This window comes from Protopterus annectens, chromosome 9.part0 (genome assembly GCF_019279795.1).
Source record: "Protopterus annectens isolate FY-2018-M chromosome 9.part0, PAN1.0, whole genome shotgun sequence".
NCBI lineage: Eukaryota > Metazoa > Chordata > Ceratodontiformes > Protopteridae > Protopterus > Protopterus annectens.
In genome coordinates, this window is record NC_056743.1 from 498,250,697 (window position 1) to 498,276,624 (window position 25,928).

Consider the following 25,928-nt stretch of genomic DNA (forward strand, 5'->3'; position numbering starts at 1 on the left):
TGGCAGACATGCCATCTTAAACCTACTATGTATCAAAAAGTCTTGTATATTATGTATATATTCTGTGAAGTCTGTTGCTGTTAAGCCCAGGTAGATTATTTATAAGAATATTCTGAAAAATTGCACTTGAAATTTGTGATGTTGCTCTTTTTACATTCGGGAAGATATAAGAAATTGGAATCTTTTTATGTCTTTAAATTCACTGCTGCAGTGTTCATTACTTGTGGGATTCCCTGCCGTGGAAGTTTGCCAGTATACCAAAGGGTATTGTTGCTTTTAGGTATGCAGAGCTTCATCTTGTACACTCCTTGTGTAGTGTAGAGCATATAGGTGTTGTCCGAACATACCATCCTCAGAACTTCTTTGCTGGTAGTCCGATTGCATCTCAAGATCATCCGGTCGGAATCTCTACCATCATTTTCCACCAGTTTGAATGCCGTTTTCGTTTTCTGGTAACTCCTATGTCTTCCTACTGGTTCTGAGATGCTGCAGATAAGTACCCTGGTGGGGTTTTGTTTTTGCTTAGATTTTTGTTGCTGCAGGGGGTTGTTGTCATCCAGGAAAGGTAAATGCCAGTGTAGGAGACAGATTTCCCATAAAGACCGCCACGATAAGTGTCTTTTGTCTCTGAGCTTCTCACAATTGTACGCCCTGTCCTATTTGTCAGGCTTTCATTGTAAAAACTCTTCATAGTAGGCTTTCTTCCCTTTCCTTGTATCTTAAGAACCACCATCTTTAGCTTTTTGCTAAAGGTACAATGGAAGGAACTTCCCATCCCAAGGGTCAGCCATTAGGGAAGAAGGTAAAAAAGATAAGACCAGAATCTTCTGTTTTCCAGCCTCTGTGAGGTGTTTTGCCCCAAGATCAGTTAGAATGCAGAGGCTCACCTGGCTTTGTTGTTGGATTCCGCTGCCATGACCGGGTTGGAGGCTGGCAAGGATCCAGCTGGCAGTACGCCTGACGAAGCTTTTCAGGTGCCCATTTAGGATGTTCAGGGAAAATCACGGTTGATTATTTCCGAGGGGTCTACGGGGGTTCCGCAGGTTCTAGATAGGGAAGAAGTTCCTTCTGTGGTTTATTTAATGTCATCCTGGGTGAGAGCCTCCGAAGTATTATAGGGAGGACATTCCGTTTAAGAAGAAACAAAACACTAAACATGTTTCTTCTGCTCCTAGCGATCCACAAAATGAGTGGCAGACCTTTACTCGGGGTGGGGGGTTAATGCCTTAATATCATTAAAACCTCCTCCGTGGGTTTTCCTACTCCTCCTTGGTCGTCTTCTCCCTTTAAAAGACTTGGAGAACAGGATTCTTCTGAGGAAGTCTGATTCTGATAAAGAATCCTTGGCTTATTCTACTTGTATTCCTTCTCCTTTGGACTGTGGGTCATAGGAGGAGGAATCTAATAGTCCTGATACTCATTTTGAAGAAATTTCCTTTGGGGACACAATCTCTAGAATGATGGATTTTTTTTTAAGTGGGATTGTGTTCAGGTCTTCGATAACCATGAAGGGGTACTTTGAGTTGCTGCAGGTGGAATCTCCTAAACCTGCTGCTAGTTCTCTTGTTTTGGCTGCTTTGTTGAATTCTTTTTCCAATACCTCGAAAGTGCCTGATTCTCTGCCCCATGCTCCCAAGAAGCTTTATAGGTTTTATATGGTGACTGAGGATTGTAACCTTTTGTACAAATGTCCTGCTCCTGATCCCTCTTTGATGTCTTTTGCTTCTGATAAGCATCTCAGTTGATTCATTCACCCAAGTTACTACCTTCTGGCAAGGACAGCAGAACTATGGAAAGACTGGGTAAGAAGGTTTACACTTATGCTGCTCTAACTTTGGAGCTATTAATTATCAGAACCGTAACCTGACCAAACTAGGTAGGGACCTCTCTTTGCCATTACCTTGCACCCCACTAGAAAGTGTCACTAGCATAGCTCTTTGCATTATACTGCCTTCCCCTTTACTGCACTCTCTCCCTCTCCACTAGTTCTCAGCTCTTCTTGGACTCTCTTACCCACTCACTCCCCTCAGTCATATAAGACACCCTTGTTCTGCGTCCTCACCCTGACTTCCTTCCCACTTGACTCAGAGCTTTCTTCTACAGTCCCCATGTTTAGACTTACCTCTGGATCACTCTCTTTCTTCACTGATTGTCTTCCATCACACTCTGCTCTCTTGGCTCTTCCCGCTCCGTTCGCCCTGCGGGCTCACTCCACTCCCCTACCCTGCCCCCAATTCCCACCCGCCCCCACTACTCCTACATATATTACTCTAGAGGACACACCCTCACTTGACTAACTCCAATCAAATACACTTCATCATTAACGCCCTCAACCCCTTTAGCATCACTTCACATCCACTTATTACCTAACTTAAAACTTCTCCTTTCTCTCAGGTCAGACTACTACTTCTCAGTTTTGCTACAAATCTACCCCTTATTACCTCTCTCATCTCCCTTAACTTTGAAATGCATACATTATTTATCCCTTCACAACTCCCAACTATTTTTCTGTATCTCTCTCCTAACTTTTCTAGCCACTACCTATCTCCTTACATCATATGAACAACCGATCCACTACTCCCCTCACCTTTCCCTACTCACACACCTCTACAGCTATAGTCCTTTTAGTCGCTATTTCCACAAACCTAACTTATAAAGCTAGCTACCAACTACCCAAATACCACAGACTTGTACATATCAAATTCTACAACCTCAAAACAAAAAATCAGTAGTCTGCCTCTGTAAACCTCTCCAGACTAAACAACTATTACTTGTCCATGCTCTATTGGATGGTGACATTCATCCTAACCCCGGCCCTCACCATAACTATTCTACAGGAAACACTTACCAAGATATAACTGGTACCCTCTTAACTGCCAAACCTGGCAACACACTCTCAGTTGCTCATGTTAACATTCGTAGTATATGTAACAAAATTGCTCAAGTTCATGCCCTCTTAGATGTCCACCAATTTGACATTCTTTGTTTATCTGAAACATGGCTTAAACCTCACATTAAAGACAACGAAATTACCCCACCCGGATATAATATTATAAGACATGACCGCCCAGTCAAAAAGGAAGGAGGAGTTGCTATCTTATATAAAGCTAACCTTCAAATCAGTACTATACATCCCAACCTACCCCTTGACAATAATACCAAAATTATCTGCTTAAAGCTTCCACTCAACAAAAGTAAAGCAATAAATATTATTTGTACATACCTTCCCCCAGGAAATAACATTATTACACTAGAAAATATCCTTAACTGGCTCTCCTCCAACCTCCCACAAGAAACAATTATCCTAGGTGACGTAAACATTGATTGGAATACCTGTAAAAGTATAAACCCACCTCCCATATAAACTTATATGGCTTCTCACAACTTATCAACAGCCCTACTAGAACGAATAAAATCAATATCCATGAAACTACCTTAGACTGGATACTTACAAATAACCCCCACCAAACCTATACATCTGGTACCCTTCCAGATGATCTAAGTGACCATTCACTAACTTACATTATTAGACATAGAACAAACCTAACTTTTCCTAATACTGTCCTAACATTACGCTCAAAAAAGCAATTTAACTCCGAACTCTTTCTAGCTGAACTAAAACAATGTAGCTGGTCTCTACTAAACCTTCTTCCTCTTAATGAAGCAGTAAAACACTTTAATTCCACATTCCTATCCAATGTAGACCGTCATGCACCTCTACATACTATTAGAACCAAAGCTAAACCAGCCCCCTGGCTCTCCAATGACACCAGACAAAAAATCACTCTTAGAAACAAATTTTGGGCAAAATGGCGTACTACTAAAAATCTGACTGACCGCCAAACCTTCAAAGAACTTAGAAACAGTACAAAAAAAGCCATTCTGACAGACAAAAAGAACTATTTTCTCCTAACTCAACAAACCTTTAACAAGCAACCTAAACAATTCTAGATAAGTATTAATAATCTTCTTTCCCCAGGCCAATCTGTCACACCCAACCCACTAGGCTCCAACCCTGACAATCCCTCACAAACAGCTAATGCCTTTAACTCTTTCTTCACAAATGCTATCCAAACATTGGCTAGTCACCTATCTCCTGACACCTCAAACCTGCCCACATCTTCTTCTACTCCACCTCCTGCTTTTCATTTTGAACCTGTTCCTACCTCCTTTGTCTTCTCACTCCTTAATAAACTAAAACCTACCACCCCTTCTGCCGACAGACTCCCTGCCAAGTTCCTTCAAATAGCTGCCAAAGCTATAGCCTATCCCATCTCTATACTATTAAACAGATCTATTACAGAAGGAACTGTTCCCTCTATCTGGAAAATATCTCGTATTATTCCACTCCACAAAGGTGGGAACTCCAATGACTTCTCTAACTATTGTCCTATAGCACTCCTATCCCCTCTTGCTAAAATATTGGAAAAATGCATACATAAACAACTACTTAACCACCTTCTCCAAAACAGCCTACTTGCTTCTTGTCAGCATGGATTTAGACCTTCCCATAGCACCACCACTGCATTGCTCTCCTTTACTAACTCCATCAACTTTAACCGCATTAAAAAATATTCTATCATCTGCAGTCTTCATTGACTTGTCTAAAGCTTTCGACATGGTTAACCACCAACTTCTGCACATTCTTACTTCTCTCTCACTTGATGCTCCTTCCATTACTTGGTTCACATCATACTTAAATAACCGTCAACAGGCAGTTCTCTGGAAAAACTTACTATCTGATCACCTTCCTATTTCTGTAGGGGTTCCTCAAGGCTCTATCCTAGGCCCCCTTCTATTTTCCATCTTTATCAATGATCTGCAAACAGCTATCCCTAACACCACCTGCATTCAATACGCAGATGACTCCACAATAATCTGTACAGCCACTCTCAAACTGAACTCCAGTCTATTACCCAAAACGCCTTTAACACTGTAGAACAATGGTTTGCTCAACAATGCCTGCTCCTTAACCCTAAGAAAACTAAACTACTACTCTTCTCACCTACCCGAAAGTCCATTCCTTTACACTTCACTCTCACTTTCAACAACAGTACAGTTATCTCGCCTGATCTTACCACTAAGCTATTAGGAATAACTATAGACAATAATCTCAACTTTGATTCTCACATTAACAATACTATAAAATCAGTTAACAAAAAAATAGGATCACTATATAGAATCAAACCCTTTCTCACTCCACTAGCAAGGACCACAATAGCTAGAACCCACCTAATCTCTACCCTACTCTATGCCTCACCAATATTCACCAATCTCTCTAAAAAAAATAACCTCAATAAACTAGTAACATCCTATAATAACATTGCTAGATTTGTTACAGCATCTACTTTCAGGACCCATCACTGCCTGAACCTAAAAGAGCTAGGATGGCTCGAACTCCCCAATCTACTCAAACTCCAACAGCTTACTATAGTGCACAAGACCCTATACCAACCTAGCAAAACCCCAATACTTTCCAGTCTCATTACACCTTACACTAACCTGAGACACCTGCGCTCTTCTAACAAACCTCTGATCCATACTACTAAAACTAACAATTTAGCAGGTGATTGCTTGTTCTCCAATGCTGTTGGAAAAATATGGAATAAGCTTCCATCCGAGATCTCATCTCTCACATCACTCCCTCTGTTTAAAAGGAATCTAAAACTTTATCTCAAACACTGGATTTGCTCCTGTACTAACCCAGACTAACCCTCTCCTCTTTTCTTTTTCTTATTTCTTTCTCACTTCTTCTCTATTCTTTTTCTTCCTCATATCTCTAATACCTTTCCCTTTTCACCTCAACGCATTTTTTATCAATTTTTATGTTAAATTTCATTGTAATTAATAATATGTTTGTCACAATAATACTTGATGTTAAGTTGTCAATCTCGCCTTCATTCTTGCTGGATGGGTTCGGAGCCGATCCTCGAGAACTCCTTTTACCAGCTCGAGGCAACCCTATATCCCATGATGCGAACTACCTCAGATCTCGAGGTCTCCTTTGCCAGCTGAGGTAAGTTTTTCTTGTTAAATAAAAAAAAAGTTAGTTAGGGGTTTAATTTCCCTTCAGTGTCAGGTTAGCCTGTATTTAGTACAGCCCACCCTATTCCCTTCCTTTTTTTTTAAAATTTTTAATATAGTTTTTCAGTGAAAGTTTTAGTCAGGCCTAGTTCCCCAAGTTATTCCCTTCCTGTGTGTCTGTGTAGGGATTAAGTTGTGTGTTTGTGGGGACTGTGTGTGTATATCCTGTTAGGATGTCTAAGGAAGGCAAGGTCTCAGGCTTCAAGAAGTGTGACCAGTGCTGTCAGAAAATGTCCCTGACAGATCAGGACTCCTGTGCGTTGTGTCATGCCTTTGTCCTGCAGGAAAGGAGGAACAAACTGATCCTCCGAGGTTTGTTGAAACCTGAAGGTTCTCCTCCTAAGCAAGGGGCAGGAAAACCTCTTAAGCCACTCAGGCTACAGTGTCTAAGCCTCCTTCGGTGGCTCACGTCGAACCGATGTCGGCTCGGCTGGGAACCGCGCTTCTTCTGCCAGAGTAGTGGGTTCGGTGCCGGCCGCTCCGATACCTGACTACTGTTGCATCTTCTAGATCTTCCAGGCTGTCTGACCACGATTTGGAGAGGGTGGTAAGCAGGCTGTTGAAGTCTCAGGCACTGGCCCAAATGCTCCATAGCCCGTCTCAACAGACTTCAGCCCCAATTCTTGAGATTCCTCCTCCGACTCCACACCAGAGTTTGGGACAGCGACGATCTCCTCCTTGAGACTTTCCTTGGAGGGATCCTTTCCACTGTCGGCTCCGAGGGGCTAGTGGCCGGCACCGACATCTGCCTCTCTCTCCTTGGAGCCGACCATTCCTCTTTCTTGGTGTGTTCAGGTCTTTGAGGTGATGAGGAGTGTCCTGGCCTCTGAGCCTGGTCACCTCTAGCTCCTCCCTCATCAGTGCCTGCAGAAGCCTCTTGCCAGCCTCTTGCTCTCAGGCCCAGGGATCCATCCCAGGTTTCCCCACTGGGAATTTCCTCCTCTTCCGAGGTTTCTCCTGACCCTGCAGGTGAACCCCTCGGAAGAGGAAACACACAGACTCCCCTGAGTCTACTACATCTGATACCGACTTAGATGAGTCGGAGGGTTCCCTCCCCTCTGAGGATGTCTCATTTTCAGACATCCTTGAGCTCCTCAAACAGACTCCATTGACCCTCCGAGGATGAGTCGGTATACCTGGAGGCTTTTGGATCCCGACCCTCCACCTCCTGGGTGTCTCCGCCTTCGACCCACTCATGCAGGTAGTGGCTCCAGATTCTGTGGAACCTGTCCCCAGGAGACCATCGACAAACAGTTCCTGTCCAAAGGTGTCTCTGTGGATGCTATGGCCACTAAGAAGGAACTGGCGGATCCTTCAGTACCTGTCCATCCTCCTAATAAGGATTCTAGGACCATGGACAGGTATGGAAAGCGGATGTTTTCTTCAGCGACCTTTGCAATGCGTCGCTGAATTACCTTTGTCACTTCACCAGGCTTCAGAGATATTCTCAAGGAACTGGGGAAGTAGTCCAGGATCCTTCAGCTGCTGGGGCTCAGGAAAGATTGCCTCTCAGCTAGCTATCCTGAATTCGATATCTAACTCCTCCATGCGGCTCATATCTTATGCAGCCGATGGAGCGAGCAGGCACAGGTGTTGCTCTTAGGCGCCAAGCCTGGATGCGGCTGTGTAATTTTGGACCCCCTTCACCAACACCCCTTTTACGTCGGCTTTGTTCGGACCTCAGGTGAAGGATACTTTGACCAGATGTGAACAAGGCGGTAAAACTCTTTCTGAGTTTTCCACTCCTTCTAGACCATATCCCAAGGGTCAGAAGGGGGAAGATAATAGTTCCGTAAGGAGCTACACGGACACACGTGGTCAGTTTACCCCAGAGGCAGAGGGGTAACAATAATAGGCGCGCCCTAGAGGCAGGGGGTCCTCAGAACCAGGGCAACAGGGAGCCTCTTCCTGAGAAGCCCTTTCAGCATCCCTGAGGTGTTGCCCGACTGTCCACCCTTGGAGGCAGTCGGGAAGGATTTCGCTGTACCCAGTAGCCTGGCAATCCCTATCACAAGAGAAGTGGGTACAGTCGATTATATCCGAGGGTTACAAAATAGGTTTCCCGTACAATCCCTTCCAGACATCTCACCCGGTCAAAGGGATTTGCAAAACAGGAAGTTTTAAAACTCCTGGGAAAAGAGCCATCCAAACAGTGCCGGCAGACCAAGTAGGATCCGGCTTCTACTCAAGATTCTTTTGGTCCCCGAGACTGGAGACCAATACTAGACCTAAGCAGACTAAACAAGTCTGTCAAAAGGCAAGATTCGGATGGTCACGCTGCAATCCATTCTGCCCTTTCTGGGCAAGGACAACTGGATGTGCTCGATAGACCTTCAGGATTATCACATAAAGATTCACAGAAGGTTTCTCCGCGCTGGGAGCCAGTCATTACCAATTCAGAGCACTGCCCTTTGGCCTCACTTCAGCCCCAGAGTGTTCACCAAATGCATGGCGGTGGTCACAGCTCACCGATTCCAAGTGTTTCCTTATTTGGACGACTGGCTCCTCTCCGCCACCTCCAGGGATCAGCTTCTTCGGTCCAGAGATTACACCTTACAGCTTTGCAAGAGTCTAGGAGTTTGTGAATTTAAAATCCTCTCTGCTGCCTTGCCAATCTATCACCTTTATAGGCGCAGAGTTAAATACCGTCAAAATGTTAGCCACACTAACAAATCAAAGGATTCTGGACATCCAGAAATTTGTTCAGCTTCTGTTACAAAGCAACAAGGTCAAAGCCAGGTTTGTCTTGAAGGTTCTAGGCCTAATGGCTGCAGCCATTGTTCTTCTTCCACTAGCTCGCTTCCACATGTGTCTCCTGCAGTGGTTGTTGTTCACGATCTGCCCATGAGACACGAGATCTTAGTGACACAGTCTTGCAGGGCTCATCTAGGATGGTGGGTATGCTGCCCCCTTCTTCAGCAGGGCCGACCATTTGTTCCCCCTCCTCCAGTTGCCACAGTCACCACGGATGCCTCTCTGATCAGGTGGGGGGGGCATTATCAAGGCAGGATGGTCCACCCATAGAATACCACCTGCACATAAATGTCCTGGAGATGAGAGCAGTGCACTTTCTTCCCACAGGGACTATTGCAGTACAGACGGACAACATGTCCGTGGTCTGGTACATCAACAAACAGGGCGGAACCAGGTCCTATCCCTCTCAGACTTTGGCAATGGGCGATCTCTTCTCAGCGGTTTCTGATACAGGTCCAACCTATTGGCGGACAGGCTAAGCAGATCTATTCTGATGCCTCACGGTGGTCTCTCAATCAATCTGTAGTGGATCAGATTTTTCTGAAGTGGGGCACCCCTTCTTGCGATCTTTACTTTTTCGCCCTCAAAACAGCAAGTGCCCAGACTACTTCACACTATTTCCTCTTCCAGGCCAACCCTTGAGAGACTCTCTAACCCAGGATTGGCCTCGGGGACTTCTTTATGCCTTTCCTCCTTTCCATTGATTCCACAAGTCATTCAGAAAGCCACCGTTTTGAGAGCCAAATTGATCCTCATTGCTCCATATTGGCCTCGACAAATTTGGTTTCCGTCTCTACATCGTCACCTTCTGGTGCAGCCCTGGCATCTGGACCCAGTTCCGGATCTTTTGATCCACCAGTCGGGTCAGCAGCACCGAGCCATTCATTCTCTCAACCTCACTGCTTGGTTGCTCCACTTCCTTCCCTAGCCAGGCTACCAATGATTTCTGACTCAGTCAGAGACATTTTAGTGTCTTCTTTAAAGTCGTCCACTAGAGCGGTTTATGCTAGCAAGTGGCAATATTGATCCCTTCACCGCTCCTATACATTCTGTTTTGGATTTCCTGGAGGTTTTTCATTCAGGATCGTCATCATCTACAGTCAAAGTACAAATGGCTGCTATTTCCAAATTTCATGTTGGCTTGCAGGACAATAACATCATGTCTCATAGGTTATGCAAAGCCTTTTTGAGAGGAGTTTTTCTCCTAAAACCGCCTGTGAAACATCCTCCTCCGCAATGGGATCTGAACTTAATGTTGGCATCCCTAATTCTACCTCCAGTTGTTGACATGGAAAACTATATTTTTGCTGGCTGTTACTTCTGCAAGAAGAGTTTCTGAGATTCAGGCCCTCTGTATTCGTTCACCTTATATGGTGTTTCATAAGGATAGGGTTTCAGGACTAAACCTTCCTTTCTTCCCAAGGTTGTATCTCAAGCCAATATTAACCAATCTATTGATCTACCAGTTTTCTTTCCTAACTATTCTGACAGAGCTGAACAGAAGCTGCATTTTGGATGTTCATCGTCAGCTCAGGTACTACTTACATAGGACTAAACAACTTAGAAAATCAGACCAATTGTTTGTCTCCTATGCAGGAAGCAGGTTGGGTCTTCCAGTATCTAAAGTGACCTTATCTAGATGGTTGACTTCCACCATTTCCTATGTGTACTCTCTAAGGGCAAGCAACTATCTTCTAAGCCAAAAGCTCATTCGACCAGGAGTCTATCCACTTCTGTAGCCTTTCAGGATAGACTTCCCATTGACACTATTTGTGCAGCAGCTACTTGGGCTTGTGTCTCATTACAAGTTGGATTTGGCCTCCAGAGATAGGGCCAGTTTTGGTTCCACTGTTCTCAAGAGTCTGTTCCATTGAGCCACATGTTAGTTGTCTTCATCCCACCCTCCTTCCCCTGGCCTGGACAGATCTTGGAATTGCTTCCTCTGGAGCATTGTTATGAGGACTTCTTTTAGGAACCATGGTTCCTAATTATATTAGGATAAGTCTTTAGTGCATCATGGGATATAGGGTTGCCTCGAGCTGGTGATGAAGACAACTAACATGGAACGTTATGGTAGGTACATAACTTCTAATTTTGTAATTTTGTAATTAATATTGGAGCTTTTCTCCCCAGGCCTCTACTGAAAATGGACATATATCCAGCTAGACTAGCCCGGACAACAAATGTAAAATAAATAAAATAAAAATATGTTTAGGTATGTGTTGGCTCTCCTCTCTCAGGCCTGTCAGCTTATTTCTGATCTTTCAGACTGTGAAGGTTAAACTTGTGCTCTTTCATTGCTGAGGACTTCCTCTTCAAGTAGTATGTCATTCTGTGAAATGTAGTCGTGATGCAGTTGATGCCTCTTCTGGGGCTGCTGCTTTTGGCTCAGTGATGAGAAGGTATTCTTGGCTTAGGCTTCAACCTTTATCTGATGATATTAAGGCTAAGTTGATGGATGCTCCTCTGGATAATAAACTTTTGTTTGGGGAAGCAGCTGCTGGTTTTAGGTCCCTTCAGGATGAGGGGGAGGCCTTACAGGAGCTTAAACATGTGTTTTTCTCCTGTGCCCAAGTCTCAGAGAAATTATCCCAGTAAGCATAAGCCAGCCTTTGTTCAAGGTAAAGAGTGGTGAGCAGGCTCTTCCTGCTAAGACCACTTGGACTTCAGGGATTCAGAAGCCTTCCTTTCCTAATAAGCCAGGTGGTGTATGACTGCATCTCTTCCCAGCCACATTCCTCTTTCTCTTCACCTTTCTGTTTCTCTTTCTCTTCCTGTTTGGCTTCAGATTACTCAAGATTTTTGGGGTCTGCCCATCATTCGTTAGGGGTACTTCATGGTGTGGAAATTCAGTCCCCCTGTTATGGGTATTCCTCAGCTTCCTTGGGAGCAACTTCCATTTTATTCCAGAGGTTCTTGGAGATCTTTTGACTCTGGGTACTATTCAAGAGGTACCTGTGTCCCAAAGGAATGTTTTTTAGTGCCCAGAAAAAAGGGTACATGGAGACCAATTCTAGATCTCTCTTATCTAAACACTTTTCTGAAGGTGCCCGCCTTTCAGATGTTGTCCCTTCAGACTGTTTCCTCTGTTGCTTCCTCAGGCCTATATGGTGTCTTTGGATCTCATGGATGCTTATCTCCATATTCTGATCCATCCTCTTTTCAGTAAGTTTTTGTTTGTCTGTTGCTTCTGGCATTTTCATTTCTTTGCTTTGCCCTTTCTACTGCCCCAAGGGTTTTCACCAAATGCCTCACTCCTGTGATTGCTTTTTGCAGGCTTCACTGGATCCAGATACTTCCTTACTTGAATGATCTGCTGATTCGGGCATCTTATCCAGAGATCCTTTTTGCAAAAATCTTCATTTTGCCATTTCCTTTCTTCAGAGTCTGGGGTTCACAGTAAACTTCAAATAATCTTCTCTGACTTCTTCTCAGAAGCATGTTTTTCTGGGTTGCAGGATTCAGACGGTGTGAATGCTGGCATTCCTTCCTCCTCCAAAGGCCTCAAGACTCATTCATTTCTTTCAGACTCTTCTTCTGGCATCCATTACAGCCAAGGAGTTTCTGAGAGCTCTGGATTTCATGGCATCTGCCATTCCTATGCTCCCTCTGGCTAAACTCCACTTAAGAAAATTTCAGTGATTTCTGAAGTCAGTGTGGCTTCATCGTGCACATCCTCTAGACTTTGTAGTTCCTCGCCTTTCTTGTCTCAAGAAGGAACTTCACTGGTGAATCCAGCAGTTGTCTCTGAATCCAGGGTTCCCTTTTCATCTCCCTCTTCCCTCTCAGGAACTGTTCAGACACTTCAGACATGGGATAGGGGCGTAACTTTTGGCTCCCTAAAGGTATGGGGGTGTGGGTTCCTCTTCAGCAGGAGCAGCACATCATTGCCAGAAATAATATCTCTTATACTGGCTCTTCAGGTCTTTCACACCCCCCCCCTTATTTTTTCTCTGGGGCCTCTCAAGGTATTCACAGATAATACCACAGTGATGTAGTGCATAAACAAACCGGGAGGAACACAATTTTATCTTCTTTGTCGGTTGACACTTTTGGTATGGGATCTTGCTGTTGGGTATCCTCTCAGGTATCCTCTCATTCCAGAAGTCCTGTTCGATTCAACAGGACTCTCCCAAAATCTTGTTAGTGACTCCCTTTTGTCTGCAACATCATTGATTCCCTCTACTTCTGCATCTAGCCAAGGGCAGTCATCACAAGGTAACTCACAGGGTGGATCTAGTCACACAAGAGAAAGTCTCTCTCATTAATCCCTACCTCTCCACACTTCAACTGACACTGTTGGTGGTATGATTCTGATTCCTCATAGACACCTTTTTTTCCTGAGGACATGCCGAAGTTCCTGCTGGAAGCCAGGAAACCTACTACTACCTACTACTAGGAAATTCTACTTATCTAAATGGAAGAGATTTTCTATTTGGTGTCTCTCTAGTAACCTCAACTCAACTTTTTGTGGATGCTCCTGTTTGTGAGTTGCTCAGTGCTGGTTTGGCCTATTCTTTTATTAAGGCCCACTTGTCAGCTCTCTGCTAATCTGCCTTTGTCCTCCTTTAACTTCTAGATTTGAGACTAAGCAATCTTTTAATGGCATCCTTAATATTAGACCTCCAGGAAGCCTGTTGCACCTCCCTGGTATCTTCATTTTGTTTTGGCGAAGTTTACTTAGCCTTCATTTGAGCCTGCTGCTTCAGCTTCCTTGCAACATTGTTCTTGGAAGACTGTTCTTTTGTTGGTCCTTACTTCTGCCAAACGGGTGTCTGAGTTGCAATCCGTTGTGGCTTGTCCTCTTTTTTTTTTGATATTTCATAAGAATAGGGTGTCCTTCCGTACTAATCCTTCTCTTATGCGTAAGGTGGTTAATGAGTTGTCACTTAATCATTTCATTTGCCTACTTTTTTCCCTGTCCGCAATTTGATAGAGGATGCTGCATACTTTGGACATGCATAGACGACTCTGATTTTATTTGTATAAGACTAAGGGTATTAGAAAATCTAGTCTGTTATTTTTCTTTTCATCCTAGGTCCTTGGGTTTAGCTGTATCCAAGCAAACTGTTTCTTCTTGGATTTCAAAGGCTGTTTCTTTTTCTTATACGTTTCATGGTAAGAGTCTTCCTTCTGTTAAGGCTCATTCTACTAGAGCTGTGTCTTCCTCTGCTGCTTTTTCAAGGGCTTAGGTACTACTTTTCTTGAAGCAGTTACTTGGACTTTTGTGCATACTTTTGCCAAGCACTGCAAGTTGGATGATATCTCTAGAGCTGGTTTTGCTAGGGCTGTTCTTCAGGGCTTCTTAGAGGGCTCAACTGTTCCTTCCTCCTCCCAAGTTTCTTCTTGAGCTTTGGCACTGTCCCACAAGTAATGAATACTGCAGCAGTGAATGTAGGAACATAGTACAGTTGTGTAAAATCTTACCCAACAGTAGATTTCCGTGCCTTCACTGCTGCAGTATTCACTCCCTCCCTCCTTCCTGGATGTACTGGTTACCTCCTGGGTTTCCTTAGTCTGCTGTTCCTACTGGGGCAATCAGTTCTGAGGATGGTATGTCCAGACGTCACCTTTATGCCCTACACAGGAGAGTACAGGTGACATTCTGTGTACCTTAAAGCAACAGTAGGCTTTGGTATACTGGCCAACATTGGGGCTTCCGCAGCAGGGAATTCCACAAATAATGAATACTGCAGCAGTGAAGGCAAGGGCATCTACTGTTAAGGTAAGATTTTACACAATTGTACTTTTCTTTCAATTTTAGAGACATGTTTAAGATGAGAATAAAATGTGTAGAAATATGTTGCTACAGAAACTAAGTTACTCCGAGACGTAGCAAAATATCAGTTAACTTAAATTGTGATCGGTTAGGTTCATGCTGCCAAGAAAACGAACCTCTGAAATTTTTCATTTTCCGTATACACACATGGTGTAAATGTAATATATAGTCCGCGGTGGTGGTGCTGCGGTAGCGTTGTCGCCTCACAGTAAGACGCTGTCCGGTTCGATTCTCAGCTAGAGCGTCTTCTGCGTGGAGAAGTGCGTGAATGGGCGTACCTTCGTTGATGGTTGTGTGTCAGGGCTGGTAACTCGGCACGTAAAAATCAGCTACCAATCATTAGCGGACAGGAGTTCTGCTGTGGCGAACCCTAACCGGGAAAAGCCGAAAGAAGACGTGTGTGTATGTGCATATGCATATTGTGATAAGTACATGAGACCACCAGTCTTGGATACAAGTTCTTCCCAAGTCATGTGGAATGACAAAAAAAAAAAACTTTAAACATAATGCCACAACCCAAGGATACACTTTTTCCCTATTTGTTATCTTTTTCCTGAAGCAAGAAAGATGTCCAGGTTTCTTCTACCGTCTTCCTCCAGTTTTTTCATTATTTTGTGTTATCGCACCCAGAACTGCTGCTGCCGGTGTCACAAAAATCCCCCAAAGGACCAGTGACTCTCACCAGTGGAGTTCAGCCCACCTTTTTATATACCGATGTTTGCTACATTAATTAGCAAATGTGAGAACTTTGTGTAACTAAAACAGCAAGGTTCTTGGAATAACAGTATTTAATAATATAAATTTTAATTACTAAAATGACATTCCTAACAGCATTATTTGTATTCGTTTATGTCATTAACTTCATTTTGACATTAGTTTGAAAAACTGTTACAGAATGCTACTTAACCCCCTTCCCCTTGCAGCTTGAATCTGTTTCAGGCCTGCTAAATGGGATATGGTCCTAGTGAGACTGTGCATTTTGGTGGATTAGATGTAGTCAGTGCTATACTGTGAGTTTGAATGGTTGTTAGAAGAGTGCACACCTACATAGCTTCATGTTTACACTTTGCTGCCAATTTAACATCATCAGCGTCATCAGAAGAGGATCCTTGTTTGACACCAGTGTTAATTTTAATCCAAGGGGGTAATATTTTAGTCGATACTAAGCATTCCCTCCCAGTAGTGCAGTACTTGTTTACTGCCCTGTCTAATTTGTTTTAGAAAACATGTGGCATATTGTTCCCCATCAAAGTCCTGTGATACCACTCTACCTAGGCCAATATCTTGTGCATCAGTATAAACTGCAAAAGGCCTGCTAAAATTCAGAGATGCGGAGACCATTTCTGTTGACAATATTTAATTTAACTGATTTAAATACATTGTCTGCTTCTGGTGTCCCAACTACTTTTAATTAGCATATTTCCTTTTGTCAGCTCTACAAGAGGGCACATAATTTTATGCAAAATGGTGTACAGTATTTTCTTAGTAACTAGCTAAGACAAAGAATGATGTCACTTGCTTTTAATTATGTGCACAAGGCCAGTTTGACATTTTGTTTTTTCTTCTGGGGCCAACCCCCCCCCCCCCCCCCCCAGTTTATCATTTCTGTGTCTAACTTACTCTTTAAGGCTTTAACAGTTAACCTTGCTTTTTATCAGAGAATCTAATACGGCCTATACCCTTAGCTAGATGGGAATCCCATTGCTCAGTGTGTGTTATGGTGACATCTGGCAAGCAGGAATAGAGGCTATCTATTCATCATAGAAAGGTCACGGGGACAGCATGCTTCCCAAAAGAAAAGAGAATTAATTGCATCAAGTCCCCTAGTTTTGAAAAGGTTGTCATTCCTTTGGATTCAGCCATTAGTGGGATCTGTCTGTATCCCTTTTAGACCTAATGTGGTCAAGAATTGTGCCTTTTAACTTTCTATTTGATTGTCAACCCTTGCATTTCAAAATTTTGTCAAAGTTCCTACAATCCTAACCAGGACCTGTTTGTTCCATCTGGCTTGGGGACTAACAACATGTGGCTTATCCACTCACTTTTTCTCTATTTCTTCCATCTTAAACTTTTGTACTTCCTGTTGCAACTCTGGTATCCTGTAAGGTTTTAGCATAACCTTTTATCTCGAAATTCTATCTGTATGGTATTGTATCATGTTAGTTTTGTGGAGTAGTTCTGAAAACACATGCTTGTTTCTTAACCAAAACTCTTAATTTCTCTGGCTTGGTGAGTCCTCTGTCTGCGTTGCAGGTATAGAGCTCTGTTTTCTCTGTCTCCACCAGAATTATCTGCCAGTTTCTTTATTTTAGGAGATATTTAGGAGGTAATTTAGGAGATATTACCATTTTGTTAGGAGAAAATGCCTAGCTGTGAAACTTGATAAGCTTTGTTTCTTAGTTAACCCCATCTGTGACTAGCTGTGCCATATTTAGTCATAGATCACTGTAGCAGTAGCCTGAGCTAAGTGGGTCCTACTCCCAAGGACTGGACAACTTTCAAAGCTAAAAAAGTGCCTTCCAGATTTGTTGACTTGTCAGGAATTCGAGCAGAGCTCCTTGTAAAGAGAGTTTTAACATAAAAATCTCAGAGCTTTGCATTAACCCTTCTTTTCTGTGCAAGGAGGTGTTAGAGACAGCTATCAACCAGTCCAAGCGTGGCCACATCTGTTTTGTGGTCCAGTCCTTCCATAGATTACATTTGTACACCTGCCACTTTGTCCAAAACTTGTACCTTTATTGCTCATTACAAATTGGACATCCTTTCTGGGGACAGAGCAGCATTTGGCTCTGCTGTACTCTGTCATATCCTTTCTTGAGGACAACCCAAGGTTTTTCTAGCTGGGGACTGTCCCATCGGTTGAGGAATAGATGAAAAAGACAGTGTCGGATACAAAAGTTGTGTTAATCACAGCTATGCATCTGTGTTGTCTTTCATCCTTCCTTAACTTCCCACCTTTCAGCTCCCTTTCTGCTTTTAGAAGATTTTTCTTTTCATTTCCTAGTCTGTCCTGAAGGGTAATTCCTGGCTGCTTTGCTGTATGAGATTCAGTCTTCCTCTTCATTTCAAGTTTAAATGGAATGTCATTTATTTTGGATTGTTTCTTCTGGGTACCTTGTTTAGGTGCAAGATGGTGGGCTGAATAGATGGCAAACTTGATCTGAAGTAATCCAGGCTAAGGAGAGGATTATTGGTAAGGGGAGGAGCTCAAGCTACAGAGCCAAGTCTATTGAAGTGGCTGAAACTGTATCCAAGACCCATCGGTTGAGAAAGGATGAAGAGACAACACAGATGCTTCATTATGGTGAGTATGTAACTTTTGACCTGATGTCAGTCTTCACATAATCCTTGACTGTGGGCTCTGTTCCGATCTCGTTTGCTGCTTCATGTGTCAGATGCGTACTACCGCTCTCGAGCTTTGACTTATAGTTGAAGTAAATTTTTCCTTGAAAATATCATTTTTTTCTCCTTTATGTCTCCCTTTTATCTATAATGTCTCTTTTTTTCTTCCCACTCCTCTCGTTATCTTAAATAGCATGTGTGTGTCTCCCTCACTCTACTTCACTACTGTTGGTAGTTCTTTCCTCAATACCATTGTTGATTCTTCTTAATACCTTTACAGGTATTCTGTCATACCATAATTGATATTTCCTTTCTTTTTTCCTATTTAAAAAAAAAAAAAAAACTCTCTCTGTTCCTTTCCTGGTGAGTGTGTGCGTGCGCGTGTGTTTCATTATGGATGATAAATCTGAATCCCCAGCCAAGTCATCTAAGGGCACCTCGGGGTTTAAAAGGTGCCAGGAATGTGATAGCATACATGCCCATCCAAGTTGGGCATTTTCCTGTGTATATTGCCTAGGTAAAGTTCACCTGCAAGAGAACTTATTCTTAAAGGACTGCTAAAAGGTGACTTTGAAGAGGCCATTTCTAGGTCCAAAATGGAAGCCAGTTCATCATCATCATCCTCTTCATCTAAGAAGTGACCTTTCTCCATTCCTAGCTCTTCAAAACCTCTAAGAAGGTTTCTAAGCAGCCTTTGGTGTCGAAGAGTTCCACAGCACCGAATGGCAAAAAAGATTCAGCACCTATCAAGAGTTAGGAGTCTACTTCAACTGCCTGTGCACCAAGAGACTCTGTACCAGAGCAGTCAAAGGTTATTTTTGTTCCAAGACCCAGATATTCTCCTTCTATTGACCCGTTCCCCGTTCAAGGATAGACCACCAAGCCCCTTTGTTGATCTGAGACCTCCTAGGTATCCTTCGACTGCTTCAGTTCGATCCACTAAGAGTCTCTCTGAATTGGACATTTAGACCGATGGATCAGCCCCTAACGACAAGGGGGGATTGTCTTGGGATCCTAGCCAAACCAGCACTGGGACCAGCTCTATTATGATACCATCCTTAATTCCTCCTCCAACTCATTTTGAGTCATGGGAGCCCATAGCTTCGACTATCTTGGTTCCAGTAGCAACGTCTTCTCCGAAACCGAGGGTTACCTTGAAGGCCTCTGGACTTTCAGCACTGGAGGCTTCCCGAGGTCAAGGCTCCTTGGCCGGTTCTGAGGTGCGTGGATTGACATAATTAATTTCGGAGCATTCCATGACCCTCAGTCCTTCGGTTTTCGTTGGATTGACCCAGGCTCTGTTTTCGGTGGTTGCCTTCTTGGTGTGGGAACTCTGTTCCAAAGGAGTCTGTTTCAGTTCCAGGCTCCCATCCCCTGTATGGGGGGGGGACTTCCGAATCATGGAGAAAGCTTTGTCCACAGGGGACTTTCAGTCTCTGCCATCCCTGTCGGGCCAGACTTCTACATCTCCTCGACCTGAGCTTCCATCAGTCTCTACCCCAGGACGGAGGGCAAAAAAGCCCCAGGATAGACCCTCTTTGGTGGTTTCCTCTTCAGACACTTCCCAGAACATCCCCCTGAGGAAGTACCTGCAAAGAAAAAGTGCTAGAGGAAGCACTTAAACTCCCCGGAGGAGTCCTTCACCCACAATACCGACTTTGAAGGTGAAGGTTCCCCCCAGGTCACTCCCTGATGGTTTCCTTCGGGGACATCCTAGAGATCCTGAAGCAGGGGGGTGGCCGGTCTTCCCTCCAACCTTCTTCAGAGGAGTTGGTATACCTGGAAGCTTTTCTTGCCCAACCTACCTCTCGGATCTCTCCGACCGCTGACGAGCTTATTAAACTGATCACTTAGACGGCGTGGAAGATGCCCAACTCCATTGAACTGATCCCAAAGAGACCTGATCGGATTATTTCTGCCCCCAAAGAAGAACAACATTGGTTTAAAGACATACCTGTGGAAGCCATGGTGATGGTGGCAAATTGCTGAGGAAAGTCCAACTATCCATCCTCCTAACAAGGAGACTAGGACTTTGGATAGGTTTGCGTAGCTTATTTATGCTTAGTCAACCTTAACTCTCAGGTCCTTGAACTACATGGTGCACTTTACAAGGTTACAGAGGGATTTAGTCAAAGAGCTGTCAGATACCCTCTGAGGAGCACTAGCTGAAAGGGTACAGAACAAAGTTACTTCTCAGCTCACCACCCTTGAAGCAATTTTTAACTTGTTCATAAGGCTGATTGCCCATGCAGCTGAAGGGATGACAAGAGTGGCAGGTTCAGGCATAGCCATTAAAAAGCACTCCCGGATGCGCTTGTGTGACTTTGCTTCATTTGTCAATACTTCATTTGACAGATCATCCCTTTTTGGTCCTAAGGTAAAAGACACTCTGGCCAGATGCGAGAAGAATGGGAAAACGTTCTGCTGTAGGCATCCATTTCTCCACTCCTCAACGGCCTTACTCTAGGAACCAGAATAGTGGGACACTATGGTTTAAAAAATCCCAGGGTCCTTTCCAGGACTCGCGTGGCAACGTCTTTCCCTGAGGCAGAGGGGGAAATAATGGAAGATGCTGCCCTAGGGGTAGAAATGGCCTGCAGAACCAGGGGTCCAGAGATTCCTTTTCTTGTACTACCAGCACTCCTGAACGGAGGACCAGTTGTCTTCCTATGGAGGCAGTCTGGGGACTGTTATCCCTGCATCAACCTACCTGGCAACTGATAACTTTCAGACAAGTGTGTGCAGGGAATCTTATCCAGAGGTTACAATATCCCACTTTCTATAAGTCCAGAACCACAAAAAAGAATTCTGGATGTTCTACCCAATCACAGGGAAGCAGCAAGACATAAGGGTCCACCAGAAATTTCCACCAGATCAAATAGGATCAGGGTTTTACTCAAGGTTCCTTTTAGTGCCCAAAAAAACAGGAGACTGGAGACCCATTTGGATCTGTCAATTCAGCAAGGCAGTACAGCAAACCAAATTTCAGATGGTCACGTTCTTTAGATAACCCAGTTTCCAAGGTTACTTTGGTGAAATGGCTCAAAGATTGCATCACATTTATCTGTCAATCAAAAGGGTTCAGTCTCTTATGTCCAATAAAAGTCCACTCAACTAGAGCGGTGGCAGCTTCTGCAATTTTTCATGCTAGAGCTGCTTTAGATGACATTTGTGCAGCAGCTACTGGGTCCTCTCATCATACTTTTATCACTCATTACAAATTGGATCAGATCTCTAGGGGACAGGCATCATTCGGTTCAGTGGTGCTTAGGAATATTCTTTGTGAGACCTCCCAAAGTTCAGGTAGCCAGGGACTCTGTCCCACAGTCCAGGGTTATGTGAAGATTGACAACGTCAGGTAAAGAAGTTATGTCTTACCATAATGTTCCATCTGTGTTGTTGATTTTCACTAATTCTTGACATCGCCCCCTCCTTCCCCCAGCCTGAGACTCTTAGGTCTGTAACACTCATGACAAGACAGAGCAGGAAAAGATGGCAGAGAACCAGAAAAAGGGGCTGCAGGGCTGGAATTGCTGCAAAGCTGAAAACTAATCCTCACAGGCCTGATCTGCCTTCAGTTCAATGGGCACCCCCCCAAGGCATCATCTACTTCGGGCAGTTCAAGTGATGTTGCGCCGGTTTCTTCACTTGATCACAGTTAACAAGGCCAAATCCATGATGGTCCTGGTTCAGGACATCAAATTCATTGGAACCCAGCTGAACACGATGACACAAGTTGCTGCTCTTCCCTCACAATGGATATCCTTACTCGGCAACAGGTTCAATATTTACTAGACGTGCCATCTCCTTCACCTCACTAGATTCTCATAGCCTTGGGTTCCATATCAGCTGCCATCCTTCTGGTGCCGCTAGCCAGATTCTTCATGTGAGTTCTTCAGTGGACCCTGGCTTTTCAGTGGTCCATTCAGTGTGCCTCATTGTCAACTCCGATTAGGATTAACCCAATTTGCAGACGTCATCTACAGTGGTGGATGCTCACGGATGATCTTCACTTAGACAGGCCCTTTGTCCTTCCCCCTCTGGTCACAGTGACCACGGATGGCCTCTCTTGGGGTGGGGGTGGAGCAGTCCTTCTCACATAGCAAGCCTTTCAGGACTGCCTCCCTCTGGGAACGATTGCGATCTTGTCGGACAGTATGTCATTGGTATGGTATATCAACAAGTGGGGGGAACCCCGTCATACCCACTCTCTGCCTCTCATCTCCTCTCTACAATGGGTGATATCTTCAAACCGCTTTTTCATTGTAATGCACATCCTGGGAGAATCTGACATTCTGGTGGAAAAGCTGAACAGGTCTATCTTGAGTCCCTCACAAGTAGTCTCTGAACCAGTGAGTAGCGAACGAGATTTTCAGCTGTTGGACCTGTTTGCCTCTCCCCTAAACAACAAATGCAGCAGGTACTTTACTCCTGATCCCTCCAGCGGGGGGAGTCGCCCAGGAATGCTGTAGTCTGATTGGCCCCCAGGTCCTCCTGTATGCTTACCCTCCAACCACCTTGATAATTGATGTTCTACAGAAAGCCAGCAGGTTGAAGTTCGGTCTCATCCTCATTACCCCTCATTGGCCTCGTCGGGTATGGTTCCACTTTCCGCGGTTTCACAGCAAATCTCCTCCATGGATATTGGATCCCAGACAGGATCTGATTTGACATCCGACAGAGTGACAGCTTCCCAATCTCTGGTCCCACAAATTAACCACTTGGTTTCTCCACTTCCAGTTGTTTTGCTTAAGTCCAGGCTCCCCTCTCCTGTCCGTGACATTGTTCTTGCTTCTCAAAAGCCGCCCACCAAGAAAGTACATGGTAGCAAATGGAAACGTTTTAATGTTTGGGCTTCATAGAAGAATATAGATACTTTTTCACCCTTTGTCTCAGATGTACTCCTGTTTTTGAATTCTCTCTCTCTCTCATGAGAGCGCGAGTTTTTCTGTGATAAAAGTGCAACTTGCGGCCATCTCAAATTTCCATCTCTGGAAAGGTATTGGTTCTCCATCTACTTTCTTCTTCCAAGCTTTGTTTGGCATTCTTGAAAGGAGTTTTCCATCTGAGACCTCTGGTCAAGGATCAGTGTCCAACTTGGGATCTTACCTTAGTGTTACAGGGTCTTGCACAGAAACCCTGTGAACCTGCTAGTTCTTGTAAGCTGAAGTATTTGTCATGGAAGACTGCCTTTCTTGTGGCAATTATATCGGCCAGAAGAGTTTCAGAATTACAGGCGCTAGCTTCTCAAACCCCGTACATAGTCTTCTTTAAGGATAGAGTTTCCCTTAGGATGAACCTTTTATTCCATAGGTTGCCTTGGAGGCCAACATTAATCAGACCATTAATTTGCCTGTGTTCTTTCCAAACTATTCTAATAAAGGCAAATATATCTTGCATTCCTTGGGTGTGCACCGACAGTTAAATTTCTACTTGCATAGGACTGGATCTCACAGGTAGTCAGAGCAGCTGTTTGTTGCCTTTTCACCTAACAGTTGGGGTAAGCTGTATCCAAAATTACTTCGGCAATTATGGAATGGATCTCCACGGTTTATTCACAAGGCAAACAACTTCCCCGGCCAGTTAGGGCTCAATCAACCAGATCATTGTCACTGTCTTCAGCCTTTTCTGCTAGAATGCCAGTAGATGACATCTGTGCTGCAGTCACTTGGTCCTCCGCTCATATCTTTGTCTCATTACAAGTTTGGTACTGTTTCCAGAAACTGCATCTGTTGGTTCTGTGGTGCTCAGGCATATCCTTCCTTGAGGTCCTCCCTGGGTTTTTTGTAGCTGGGTACTCTGACCCATTCATGATGCTTAATGAAATGGACAACATCAGATTAGAAGTTATGTACTTGCCATAACTCAGTATCTGTGTTGTCCAGTTTCATTATGCATCACTTTCCCACCCTCTGTCCCCCTGCCTTACTCAGCTGAAAACAACCTAGAGGATTGGGAAGCCCACTGGTTCCTAGTTTGGACTCCGGTAAGATCTTTATTACTGCTTCTATTTTGATTTTTCCTCTTGTGATGAGGGCAGCAAACTCGATCTGAGGGTTTGAAGGGAATGATGCATCATGGGAGAGGGAGGAGTTTGAGGCTCAGATCGTATGTCTGAGAAATGGCCAGCTTGGAGCTTGAGTTATGGTAAGTATGTAACTTCCATTATTGATGATTACTGAGATGCGGCTGCATAACTAGATCAATGGTAGTGCTGTTGGCTTGGAAGGTCTCACACTTTCATACAGACAGACGTCAAGCTTTGTGTGGAAAGGCCAAGGAAGGTGGAGTCTGTATCTGTGTGAATGAAAGATGGTGTAAGAACTGAGGTTGTTCGGTCACATTGCTCTGACAATCTAGAGTTCCTGTCCTTAAAATGCCGACAGTTTTATGTACCTAGAGAGCCAAATTTAATATACGCAACAGTGGTATACATTCCACCTACTGTAAACACCACTGAAGCCCTGAGCAGTCTTAATTTTATCTGTGAGCTGCAGAGGAAAAACACTGAGTTTGCACACATGGTTGCTGGTGATTTTAATCAAGCAGAGCTGAGAGAGGTGCTATCCCATTACTATCAATTTGTACATTTTCTTACAAGGGGTGCAAGCATTCTGGACAAGGCATATTCCAACATCAAGGGTGCCTACAGAGTAATACAACAGCTTAACTTAGGAAGCTCTGACCATCTCATCATCATGCTTCAACCAGCCAACAAACCAGATGTGGTCAGAGAAAAGCCCACAGTTGAGCAGATCAGGTTCTGGCATGAGGGGACTTTGGAATGTCTCCAAGACTGCTTTAATAGTACCTGCTGGGGCATTTTCAAAGAGCAGCTACGTCAGATGAGCAGGTAAACATAAATGATTACATGGAAGCAGTAACAGCTTACATCACTAAGTGTGTTGATGATGTATCTGACATCACAAACATCACAATCAGAGCAAACCAAACTATGGCTCAACAAAAGTCTATGATCTCCTGAATGCAAGAAATGCAACATTCAGGGTCAAGGACAAGGAGGGTCTCATCGAAGCTAGAGCAAAACTAAAAAGGGGCATTAAAGAGGCCAAGAGGAAATCTAAGTTTGCAGACATGAGGGACACCAGGAGTCTCTGGCAAGGGAAACAGCAGATTACTGACTATAAATCCAGGTTAGCTCAGTGTGAAGACAACATTGAATTCTTGAATAGGTTGAATGTTTTCTTTCTTTGGCAGATTTGAAGAGAAGAACAAAGTAGCTGCCACAAGGCTACCTGTTGACCAGAATGAGGGGGTGCTCAGCCTTAACTGCAATGAAATGAGATCTCAACTTAAGAGGGTGAACCCCAGGAAGGCTGCTGGTCCTGATATTGTTCCTCTCCCCAAAAAAGCTAATCCAACCTGTCTGAATGATTACAGACCAGTTGCTGTAGCTTCAAATGTCATGAAATGCTTTCAGAGGTTAGTTAAAAGGCATCTGTCGACAAACTTCCCATCCATCTTCAACCCTCTACAGTTTGCTTATCGGGCTAACAGATCCACTGCGAATGCTGTTTCAATGGCACTCCACCTCTCACTCGATCATCTGGAGGGAAGAAACAACTACGTTGGGCTGTTTATTGACTTCAGCTTGGCATTCAGTATAGTGGTTCCAATGCAACTTATTGACAAGTTTGTACATCTTGGTGTTAGCAAGCTCATGTGCAACTGGATCCTTGACTTCTTGACAAACCGACCGCAGAAAACATGCGGGCAGCAACACCTCAGGATGCATAATACTCCATACCGGTGTTCCTCAGGGTTGTATGCTAAGCCCTCTGTTGTTCGCCATCCTCACCCATGACTATTCTGTAGAATACGACACCAATCACATCATTAAGTTTGCATATGATACTGCAGTTGTGGGCCTCATCAAAGGGGAGGACGAAAGAGCTTACAGAGATGAGTTCTGTTCATTGATTGACTGGTGTGCTAAAAACAACCTTGA

At 44.0% G+C, this 25,928-nt stretch overlaps 1 protein-coding gene across 1 annotated transcript in view; it reads left to right on the plus strand.

Moving 5' to 3' along the window:
* The window catches only part of RAB11FIP1 (RAB11 family interacting protein 1), a 334,061-nt gene that overhangs the window by 127,999 nt on the left and 180,134 nt on the right, over positions 1-25,928 (plus strand). The window lies entirely within an intron of this gene.